The following is a 12,654-nucleotide window of genomic DNA, read 5'->3' as shown; positions in this document are numbered from 1 at the left end:
AACAATCACGGCTAAGGTATTGGGTTCTTCCCATAGTGTGTTGATTAAGTGGTGGTGTTGTTTGTGGCCACCAAGGTTTAAACCTCTCCCGAGACAGTGTGATCGCGGGCTTCTGCCTTTGTTGATCCAATGTGCTCGTAGGTTTGAGCCTCGACTTTGATATAGGCGGATAAGGCCCTCATTCGTGACCTCGTCGACTCATAGCTCCGAGTCAAAAGCGTGTTACATGGGATAGTAGGACATGTCATGTTAGCATCACCAATCACGTTAAAAAGTTTACCAAGCACTTATTCAAAACAAAATAGTGGCTAAGACATCAAATTAATCTGTGAGACCTAACAAAGTATATAGCCAAAATAATTCACTTTAAATCTTTCATAGAATTTATTTTTTTATAATATTGTTTTAACATCAAATTGCCTTTATAATGATATTTTCTTCTTGATGCAAAGAACTTTGTGTAGCTATGATTGTGATGGTTCATCCTACGAATAGATTCTATGAAATTAAAAATAACATATGCACTGCAAATAAAGATAAAATGAAGTAATATTTATCATTTTACCCAATTGATTACAATATATTTCTAGTTCCTTCAAGTGGTTGCCTCCATAGAGCAATACTCAACACACAATGATATTCAAGATGACTCTCATTGCCTAAGCACCACAATAAATATCAAGCTCAACCTAAATGTTACTTCCCTGTGCATGTTGTGAGGTTGTTGATTGCCTACTTTACAATCTTCGCCTTATGTTTCTCCATTCATTTTGGCTTCCATCCTCTTATAGATGGTTGAGGGTCGCTTGTTTATGGCCTTTCCATGATCAAATAAGGATAATACAATTGAGCTCAGTCTTAAAAATCTATGTCTTCAATAGCTTTGAAGATTTGAACTACTAATTCCTCGAGGATAGCCTTATAAAGTGGGCACTAGTGTACTTACTCAAATTTGAAAAATTAACTTTCTCTTTTAGTTCTTCCTTGATTCTTACTATGTTTTCAAAGGTGATTTACCTCGAAACATTGTATAAAACTAAATTTAATTCTTGTTTTCCTAAAAACACTCATTAGAAAACTTAATGGGTGATTATCTTTACAATTGTAGGTGATTTATCTCAATGCCCTCCATCTCCAAGCTATCATTTCAATATATTTCATGAGATTTCAACTTGATCCACGTGCAAGATGTTGGGACTCAAATATGTTGTGTCACTTTTTCTTGAGTCTCTTCTAATTTTTGTGACTTTGTCAAATTTGACCAATTATTGATAATTGATCTAATACATCCTAAATAGGTCCTTGAGATGTCAAAAGGTGAAAGAGTCCACAAAAATTCTTAGTCTAGTCCATTTCCAGTATCTTCCTTTCTATTTTTTGTATTTTTTGGCTTTTTTAGACTATCGGAAATTTTGTGTGTTGTTTTCATGGGGTTTCAAATTTTGTCATATTGACATCCTATTGGATTTATCATCCCGGACATGTCTTCCTTGAAAGTTCACATATTCCTCTAAGCCACGTTTTTGGAGTTTTAGATTTATTATTTTCCAATACCATTCCATTGGTATTCCTAATCCTCGAAGCTCAAAAGTCTACTAAAAATCTAATTCATTTTCATAAATAAAACTTTCAAACTTCTTCATCCATCTAACAACCTTGTACTCTTTCCTCTGCATCTCTTCTCTCTGAGATCTAATCCTTTCCATACATGTGTTTTTTGTCTTTTGCTTCATATTTTCAAAGTTTCTCATCCTTGAGTACCCATTTCCTTCCTTCAGTTAAATCCCAAAACGTTGTCACTCCTATCTTTTTTATTAAGGAACAAACAGGTTTTGAAGGGACCCGAAGGATATAGACAATTTAGAGCAAGCAACCATAAAACAACAAAAAACCAGCAAAAAGCCAAAAATAAAAAACAAGACAACTAACAAAGAAGAACCTAATTCAAATTCTTCAAATTCTTGAGAGCCTTCGCTGCCTCCACTTCCAACTGAGTAATGTTGAGGACTATCTTTTTCATATCCTGAATGTCATGGTTGGTAGCTTTCTTTTTCATGTTGTCTTTAGTCCTTTTGGAAGGCCTCGTGTTCTCATCTTGTATCTTCTCAAGCGACTCCACATCAACCATCATCCCTTCCTGTTGGATTCCTTCAAGTTTCCCCACCATAGTATTGATACTTTCCATTGATCTCTTGACCACTTTATGGTTGTAGGTCACTAGTGATATGAGGTTGTCATTGATTTTCTAGAACTTATTCTCCAATTGTTTCAAATGTTTGTGGACATGTTTTTCTTATTGCTTCAAATGTTTATGGATCCCAATGGGGTAATTTTGATATGAAGCATTTATCATGATGACATCTAGACCATTGGCGATATTTGTAGTACCAAATTTGAATGCCTTATCCTTCACTACTAGGCTTCCCAAGTGGTCAATCTATATACGATTTTTTTTCATTCATTCGATGTGTTGGGTCTTTTCTTTTCTACTATCCATCATGTAAAATAGTCTAGGGTTGTAATTTTTGATAATTTATCCACCATTAGCACTATTCTCTAAGTTGTGCATGGAGGAAGCTAGTGTATTAGATGTATGTAAACAATCGTCACATCATTTGGCTATAAAGGTTTAAGGTTTGAACCCAACTTTGTGAGGATCTACAAGTTTGGTAGATGAAAGACAAAATAGATAATAGTCACAGTAAAAGGAGCAACATATTAGGCAGAACACTATCATAACAGTGTAACAGAGTGAAGATATTATCACATGTTGCTTCATCACAAAGATAAGGAGGACAATATTGATACTAGCAATGAGAGGGTAGTATTCAGTGATTTGGGCGTTCGAAGAGTATGAAGAAGTTCCAACAATTTGAAGCTAAAGGATAGTGAAGAGAATGTTTGACAGTACTGACTCAGTCAAATATCCATGCTCATAGGATAGTCTTCAAATAAAAAAAGAGAGAAACCTGTACATAGTACCAAAGTGACAATAGTGATTGTGATTTTAATACACAGACATAGTATACAAGAACTCCAAAGACAATAGATGTTCTTGTAGCAACAGAAAGGAAACCATAATGCATCAAGATGGACATGTTGATAGATGAAGTAATGTAAAGATCTTCATAGCACCATCACATTTCTCAAAGACAACATAGTCATGTTGCACATACTCAGAGCCAAGAAAGGAGATCATAATAAGATGAGACCATAGTAATCACATAATAGTGCATACTCAAACAATGCTCATCAACAAACCTAGAGGGAGGGCAGTGATCTTGTAGAACCAATACTAAATATGAAGAAAGTCACAAGTTGATGTAGTTAAGAAAGCAAAGAAGTCTTGTAGAAAATATAAATCAAACCTTCCATGAAAAGGTTGAGATAGTGATTGCAACATAATTATAGTAGTCATTTTTAAATCATCATTATAAAGCAGAATTATAGCAGTCAATATACAAATCATAAAGGACTGTCCTTTCTAGAAAGAAAAGTCTGCAATATGTTTGGGTTGTAGTCCTTAGAGTTTGAAGACAATCTATGAAAACGTTAATGATGTGTCTAAGCAATATGCAGTCCAATGGGAAGAATCATCTAGAAGAATGCAGTCACAATTTGGATAAAAGACAATGATGAAAGACAAATTTGGGATAGCTAAGAATAGTCCTCTGACAGCACCAAGACAATGTCCTCTTAAAAGAAGCATCATATTTGTAAAGCGGAAAATCGCGATCGAACCCTAGTTGTTCTCCCCTCTTCCAACTCCGAGGAGAGAGAAGGGAGGTTCGCTAGGATTCGATGGTTTTCACTTAGGGGAGAGACTTTACATTCAAAAGAGGGGTTGAAACCCACAAGATCCAATCCCACATAATGCAAGATTGGATGCTAAGTGTGTTTCAAGGGTTAAGACAGCAAGGCTACCCTCTTTTGTAAAGAATGTTGATAGAAGAATTAAGCTAGGAATGCATAGAAAGTGACAAAGATTTGCTTATAAACTGAGTTCGGATTATAGGATGAAGCTGCGGACCTGGAATTAGCAGTAAAATGTCGATACGGCGCTGTCTTGCAAATTTGAGCAAAAGTTGTCAGGACAATGGCGCCCGGCGCCACGGTCCTCCGAAAAATCCGCGAAACAAAGGGGGATCTGTTCGTCTCTGCACAAGGATTCCAGATCTTCAATTTCAGCCGCGTACCTGCAACCTACACACAGAAAAGCGAAGACGATTGGGGGGTTAGGGATTAGGGGTTTGCCTTTAGGTCAAACCCCGGTTTTGGAATTAACCAAGAAATGAGCAAGAGCTGTAAATGTAAATGACTGTAAAACAAGTACTAATACCTTGTTCTAAGGATGTTTGTATCCTTATGTGCGAAGGTATAGATGTTGTATGTTGTATGTTGTATGTTGTAGCATGTAGTATGTGATCTCCTCTTCAATGGTTGAATCCTTGTCTTGAATGCAACACTTAGCCTTGAATGGAGACTTGAAATGATCAATTGCTTGAAGGAATGCTTGAATGCTTGAATGCTCGAGTATAGTTTCCACGCTTTTTCCATCATGTCGAATGAAAGAGGAAAATGTAGTTTATATACTTGTCATTTAGGGCTGATAGACTGATTTTCCCGACCTTAGGCCGACCAGGAAAGTTAATTTCCAAATTGCAAACAAAAAGACCCGAGACCCCTTAGGAGACCGGGCCCAAAATAGGACCCAGGGACCAGAGCGTTGGGCGCCATGGTCCTGGGGACCAGGGCGCTGGGCGCCCTGGTCCTGAAGGACCAGGGCGCTGGGCGCTCTGGTCCCACCTCCCGGGACAGCAGGGTGCAAGGAGGTTCAGGCCAGGGTGCTTGAAAAATGCAGTTTTCAGTGTCGTGAGCAAGTTTCGGGGTCTCCATTCAGGTTGCGTGTTGCGTCGCCATCATAAAGACCGAAATGCAGTCGAAATTGCAAGTGTCGCAATTTTAGGACGCTACAATATTGATATGATAGAGCTTTGAAAAGATTAAAAAAAATATAGTGATAAGTGCAATCCAAAAATCTATATGGCAGAGTGAATGACATTCATCGAGTCATGAGTAGCAATCAAAGTCACAAGACAAGGTCATAAGGGCTAAGAAGATGGTATCAATGATAAAACAAAGAGATATCATCTATTTGCATTGTTAAAGGACAATTTTGACAACACTACAAATGAACACGAAGACAACTCACAACCTTATTGGCTCTCATGGATAGCAAAAGTAATCTTTTCATCAAGCCTTTGATAAGGGCCTTAACAAGAAATGAGTGCATGAGCAAGTAGAAAACCTCAACAAGTTGAAAAGAAAGATCATAGTTGAAGGATTGTCCATTGTATTAAGCAAATCCAATCATATGGGGAATGTAAAAGGCAAAATTGATCAACAAGAGGTCTTGTTCAATAACAAAGATCGTTCATCACCCAAAAGCACAATAAGATTGGACAACGAACATGGGAAAAATTAGAGAAAAGCCTATTCATTGCACATTCACTGAGTTATATATGGTCATATCTCAGTATAAAGTTTGCAAAACTTTCCACCAAGGATGCAACCACTTTAAACTATCCAAATTTAGAGTTTCATATATAGAGAAGCCTTTAGAAGACAACCTTTCAGGCTATATTCACTTGCCAGCCATGAAATTTTGTTGCAGATAAACCTACATGGGAAGACTTAGATTAGTGACAGAAAAGAGCTTTCAATCCCAAGTACAAAGACGTACTAAGAGTGTGCCCTTTTACAAATAAGTTTTAAAGGGATATCATAGAGAGAATATTGCAACAATGGAAAGAAGTTACATCAGGTACAAGAACAAATCGCTTTCCATAGCAATCAAAAGACAGTCCATCCTAGGAAGATTAATGACAATGTAGAAAGAAGAGGCGTCATGGCTTCATGGTGACCCAATCTTGCATTAGATATCAAGATGGTTCTCATAAACAGCTCAAGCAAGATTTACATTGGACAAGATATATGGGATAACAACATCTAGGGTCATTAAATGATAATCCTAATTATTAAAAGTCAAGGAAAAGATATGAGAAGATTGATCCAAGAGCTTGTTGCTAAACATAACTTCAAAAAGGCAGTCATAGTATTTATGAACAAAGTTTTGATGGTGAATGTAGTCCTAGAAGATAGTGACATCCTTGTGATAGAGATAGGTCAAATCGAAGAACATTTTCAAAAGCAGTCACATCAAAGAACTAAACCTTTAATGAAGGAAATCTAGCAAAAACAACAATGAACACTTAGCAGCAAGCTCTAAGGTATAAATATTTTCCAACCCTCATAACCTTAATGATAATGAAGAAGGGATAGTTCATGAATTGAACATAAAACATTTCTACCCTGTAAGCATTTATTGATTTATATGATTAATGGAGTTATGGGTAAACGCATTGCTAATATTAGTTATATTTCCCCAAGCACTTTGTAATTGTATATTCAACCAAAGAAGCCACAAGAATATAAAGGTGAGATTCCATGTAGCATGTAATCATGTCAACTTGTATGCTATGGCATTTGATAGAATGATATAGATTGTGGAAGAGTGGAAATAAAGTAGTGTGAATTACATACATATAAAAGAGCATGTTGAAAATTTAAAAATCACATCTAGCGCTAACCATTTTTGCTGTGAAAACTCAGAAGTTGAACCTGTCTTCCTTGATTCTATTTAGGTATCCATCTTGATCTTCCACATCATGTCCTATATCATCTGTATCCATCTCCACCTAATAGTATCAGGGATATTAGCAATTCAAAAACAAAGAAAATACAATACGGTATGCTATAGCTCAAAGGTTAGAAAAAAATTAATAGACTCTAAAGTTTAATCTTCAAAATACTAAATCATATTCCAAACATAACGCTAAGGGCCAATGTCAATAGAACTATCTCACAAATCTTAAAACAAATAAGTAATATTTTTTTTTGAATGGATTGGAAGTTAAACCATCATCTTTACAACTCAGACAACACATGATTAAGATATTGCACAGCAAAATCTTAGAACTTATGGAGTATTATGTACACATGAATAAGATATTGCACAACAATATTTTTTATTTGAGAATTCTTGATAATTCACTAATAAAAAATGCATTAAAAGTATACACAATTTGAAAATAAACATTGTAATTTTGAACTAGCGTAATTTACCTCAATGATATTTTGTCTATTTAAATCATCACCATGAAATAAAGCCTGCAAATGAACAAGTTGAAATTGTAAAAATTAATAGGAAGCATTAAAAAATGATAGAAAAAAATAAAAATAGATACATGCCCCTATAGTACTACCATAGATATTACGCACAACAAAAATTTCATACAATCATGTGTTATTGATGTTGTTGATCATTTTATGGAGGAGCTTGTATAAATACTATAGCGTCATAAAATTGCGACCTTGAAATTTTCAACCACATTTGGGTCTTCACATTGGCGAATCGAATCCCCAAGCCTGATTGGAGACCCGAGACTTTCTCAATCCCCGAAAATGACACTTTCTTGCATCCCGTACTGCCTAAACCCTACTTTTTGTCCTGAATAAGGGTCGGACAGGGGCGTGGTGCCCTTGGTACCCCCGTCCTTGTGCTATTTTCGGCCTCGACCATTCAAACTTTGTATTGGGCTTTGCATTTTGGAAGAGTGAAAAGTTTCCCTATGTCGGCCTATAACGAAAAATCAGTCAATTAACCCTAATTGACGGGTATATAAGATGCATTCTTCTCTCCTATTTGCATAAGTCAATAGGCGGATAAGTTCAATAAGCATACATGATGTGGAAATTGTGATCCTAAGCAAAGTCAAGGATTCAACCATTGAAGAGGAGATCTCTTTCATAATTCAATTCCACACAAGCAAATCTATCTATATTTCAATTGCATCCTTCCTTGAGGTGAATTCTATTTTAGTCTTTCATTTACATTTACTTGCAAGTACTTTTCATCATTTGGTTAATTCCAAAATTGGGGCTTGACCTGAAGGCAAACCCCCAATCCCAACCCCATTTCCTCTCTTTTCAGTGTGTAGGTTGCAGGTGCGCAGCTGTATTTGTAGATTTGGACTCCATTCTAAGAGGTGGAAAAACCCTTTTTGGTGCATGGATTTTTCAGAGGAGTGTGTGCACTTTCAACACGGTCTCGATAACTTTCACTCAAATTTGCGAGGGAGCTTCATCTCGTCATTTTACAGTCGATTCCAAGTGCACAACTTCATCTCGTATTCCTATCTCAAGTTATAGTCATTTCTTTGTCTCTTTTGCACTTATTCTTGAATCACATAATTCAACTTTTTACATTCTAAAAGAGGGGTTAATTTTACTTTCCAAATCCATTATCAATTCACTTAGCATTCAATCTCTCCTATTGAGATACTTTCACGAGAAAAGCTTTCCTCTCTATTTCTTCATCACCCTCTTTCACCACCATTACATTTTGATGAACCTAATGTCTTAAATGCTTTGCATTACAAATCATTGCATAATTTTCATTTACAAGTTTAGTTTTCCTACAAATTTACAAAACTTAGTGGTTAATTCAATCAAAACCCTAGTTTTCAAAAATTGGAATCGAACTTGTGTCTTATAAAAAATTGCTATCTATTATTTTAGATCTAAAAATTTATTTCCTTGAAAAATTCAATTTCATCATTGTCTTGTTCAATTTTCAAATACAAATTTACAAAATTAAGTGGTTAGTTGTCAAAACCCTAATTTTTAAAAATCAACTTGAACTTGTGCAAAAATTGAATTCACATTTAATTTTCAGATTTGTCTTCTTGTTTAAAATTTAATTTTTAATTTCCCTCCCTTTTCCAAAATTCAAAATTTTAAAATTTAGTGGTTAGGTCCTAAAACCCTCATTTTCAAAATTAATTGAATTTTATGCAAATTTCAATAAATTTCAGTTTTCTAAACATTCTTTAAGGTGGCCCTATCCATTAGGTTTGACCTTTTTCAATTTTGCAATTCAATTTCTTATCTTTTTCAAAACCCCAATAGGGTCTTATTTTCACATTCAAACCTAAATTTTGCCTATCTAAACTTCGTAGAATCAATCAAGTTTTGGGGATTAGCTTTAAAATCATCGTAACTTTCATCCTTGAAATTTTTCAAAAAAGTTGGGAGGACCGTGTGCACTTTCAACACGGTCCCTATCTTTTTTCCCGAAATTTCGGGAGACTGTTATGACTGTATTTAATTGCATAAATCAAGAAAATTGACTGATTTTTTTTATTTTTTCTCTCTCTAAAGTCAAAAATATTTCCCAATTTCAATATCACAACTTTCAAGGAAAATTTTCAAATTAAGTGGTTAATTATAATCTGTCCTGATTTTAAAAATTTAAATTTTGGCAAATTTAAATTTTGACAAATTTAATTTTGAAATTAAGTGGTATTCAATTGGCCCTAATTTTAAATCTTAATTTCTTAAATTATTTTGGAAATTGTGTCATTTCTCCTTTTAACAAAGTTCAAATTATGTAATCATAATTTCCCTGAATTTTGCATTATTCAATTTTACAAACTTTGTTCTTAAAATTCAAACCTCAAATTTAAATTTCAAACTCAAATTTTCCCTCTAGTGCATGAGTTTTACCACTATTAGTCCAACCTACACTATCCCTGTTAGACAAAGCATTAGAATTAAGGATTCCCAAGGTTTAATTATCGAGGAGATGGAGCCTAATTTGGGTGACTTTTCAATGAGGATAATGCTAACTCTTCTCATCCTAATAACATCTGTATTTATCCAATTGACAATTACAATGATGAAGAAGAAGCTTTGACTAGAGTATCTATAGATCAACTTTCAAAATTGGATAATCAATTTGACAACTTTCAACAATGGATGTCCCAAGAATACCCTAATAGTGAAGCTCTTTCATTAATTGAGGGCCTAAAATGCATGATTCAAAGTGATAATAATGGAATTGATATATTGTGTGGCATTCCTCATATTGTTGATTCTAATGTCATGCCTATAAAGAGTTGTGCTAAGAACTTATGTTATTCACTACCTTCTACACAAATCAATCATTCTATTCCTTTGACCACTCCAATGGCTAGTATTCCTACTTTCACTTCAAATATCATGACTACATCAACTCAAAATGTCATACCTACAACCATTAGTCATGGGGGCAATCCCTCTTCTTCAATAAGCCCTTCATCCTTACCCATGCCTTCAATAAGTATCCCCCTTGCCTCTCACCCAATCAATGTGACGCAAGGGGGAAATTCATCCAATCATTCTATTCCTCCTTTTAGTGTCCCATTTTCTACTCAATCATCTCCTATGCCTACTTACCATAGTGTTCCTCTACCTTATTCTCAATCAATGCCTTCTTTCAACAACATCACACCACCTTCTCAATCAAACATGTCCAATATGAATTATTCAACCGAAGCAATCATTAATAATCTTGCTCAAACCGTGTCATCATTGCAACAACAAATGGCTTCTATGAGTCAATCCAAGTTTAGTGTGCCCACGTTCGATGTTGCGAACCCAATTTCTCTTGATGTTGTAAGAGTAGTCCCTCCTAAACATATTGAAGTCCCTCAATTGGAGCTCTATAATGGAAAAGGTGATCCTTTAACACATGTCAAAACATTCCAAACTTTGTGTATCGACTTTGCTTATGATGAAAGATTGCTTGCAAAATTGTTTACTAGAACATTAAGAGATAAGGCTTTACAATGGTATTGCTCTTTGCCTTCCTATTCTATTACTTCTTTTCCACAATTAGAAAATGCTTTTATTCAACAATTTCAAAACAACATAGGTCCTAAAATCACTTTGACTGATTTAACGCATTGTAAACAAGGTATTAAAGAAAAAGTGGCCGATTTCATTGGTATATATAAGCATTTGTGTTCTCAAATTTATTTTCAAGTGCCTGATAATGATATTCAAAGAATTTTCATTTCTAATTTGCAAAAATATATTAGAGACAAACTTCTCCTTTTTGTAATTGTACCCAACACTTCACAATTATTAACTGATTGTGAGTCAATCAGAGAAATCAACTCCTATGGCTCTGAGTGATAAGGGTGACAATGATCAACAACTGTTTGTGAAGTTAAAACCAAGCAAAGAATTCATCAAATTCAATGATAACATCAACAACAACAATGTGAATGCTACAACAGGTGTCCCTCCTATTTCTAATTTTTTCAGAAGAGAAAGACAATTTACTCCTTTAAATGAATCTTTACATAGAATCATGTCTTAGTTGTTACAAATAAATGTTACCAAACTTCCTCCCATAAAACTAGTTGACCCTTCTAAGGCAACCTCGCCCTACTTTGATAATAATTCTTTTTGTCAATTTCATCATCAACCAGGTCATGACACTGTGAAATGTTTTGCATTGAAAAGTAAAATTCAGGATTTGATTGATAATAATACTATATTGTGGCAAGTGTGAATGATAATGGAAACAAATAAGTATTCCCTCGTAATCAAAATCTTAAGATTTTTACTAATCCTTTACCTTCTCATACCTCTAACGTTATTGAGACTGAACATACCTCTTTCTCTCCTTCTAATGTGACTACTACAGTTCAAAATTTGGTGAATATGGTAGAGAAACAAAGAAAACGTAAGGACTTATGTATCACATTTGACCCTAGTGAGACCATTAGAGCACCTAATGGCCTTTATACATAGTTTCAAAGATTCAGAAAATGCCTTGTCGTGGTGTGCTTATCGATCCCTCTTGCATGGTTAATGTCATCACTGAGGTGTATCATTTCACTTTACGCTTACATAAACAAATCTATGATGACACTAATGTTATTTTTGAGTTATTTGATGGATTCTCTATTCCTACCATTGGTTCTATCACACTTCCTATTGAGGTTCACACTAAAACTATGGATGTCAACTTTTTTATCATTCCTTCCTCTAAACAATTCCGTGTGAAGTTGGGCTATCCTTAGCTATCTTCCATGAAGGCTATTGCTTCCCTAATCTATAAAAGTTAGAAATTTCTCCACAATAAGGAAATCATAACTATTAACCATAGCTTATTTCGACCAGCTAAAAGAAGCCCAAGTGTTCCTATTGATTTCAATGGAATCATTGTGTGAGATCGTCGATGAAAGCGTCATGCTCGAGCTTGTGAAATTGTTCCTCAAAACATCCAATCTCCCAAAACTCCAATAGTTGACATGATTTCCTTTTCTCCTAAACAAGATGTTGAACCTGCATCTCCAAATCATAAGGTGCAAAAAACATGTGATGATTTTACTCCTATTCATGTTCGTGCTCCTCTTTCTATAAATCTTGATGAAGAAATAGGTGAAAATGTTATTCATGATTGCAATACAACTCCTAATCCTTCTAATAGTGACTATGAATATGTTGATGTGGACAAACATTTATCTGCAAAATTTTCAAAATCTTCAATCCTAGCTCCTAGAAATGAACAAAGTGACTTAGCACATGATCATAGTCCTTGTCTGGATCTTGTGATAGCTCCATCTGTTGTGCTCTATGTCGCTCCTCTGGTGTGTTTCTCGCCTTCCCGAAATAGTGATCAGCAAGATCGGGAGGTGGATGACGTGATAAACTAGCTACATTAGCTCCGTAGATCCTCTACCTATCTCATTTCTTACT

This window comes from Cryptomeria japonica, chromosome 3 (assembly GCF_030272615.1).
Source record: "Cryptomeria japonica chromosome 3, Sugi_1.0, whole genome shotgun sequence".
Taxonomy (NCBI): Eukaryota; Viridiplantae; Streptophyta; class Pinopsida; order Cupressales; family Cupressaceae; genus Cryptomeria; species Cryptomeria japonica.
This window is presented reverse-complemented; position numbering follows the sequence as displayed.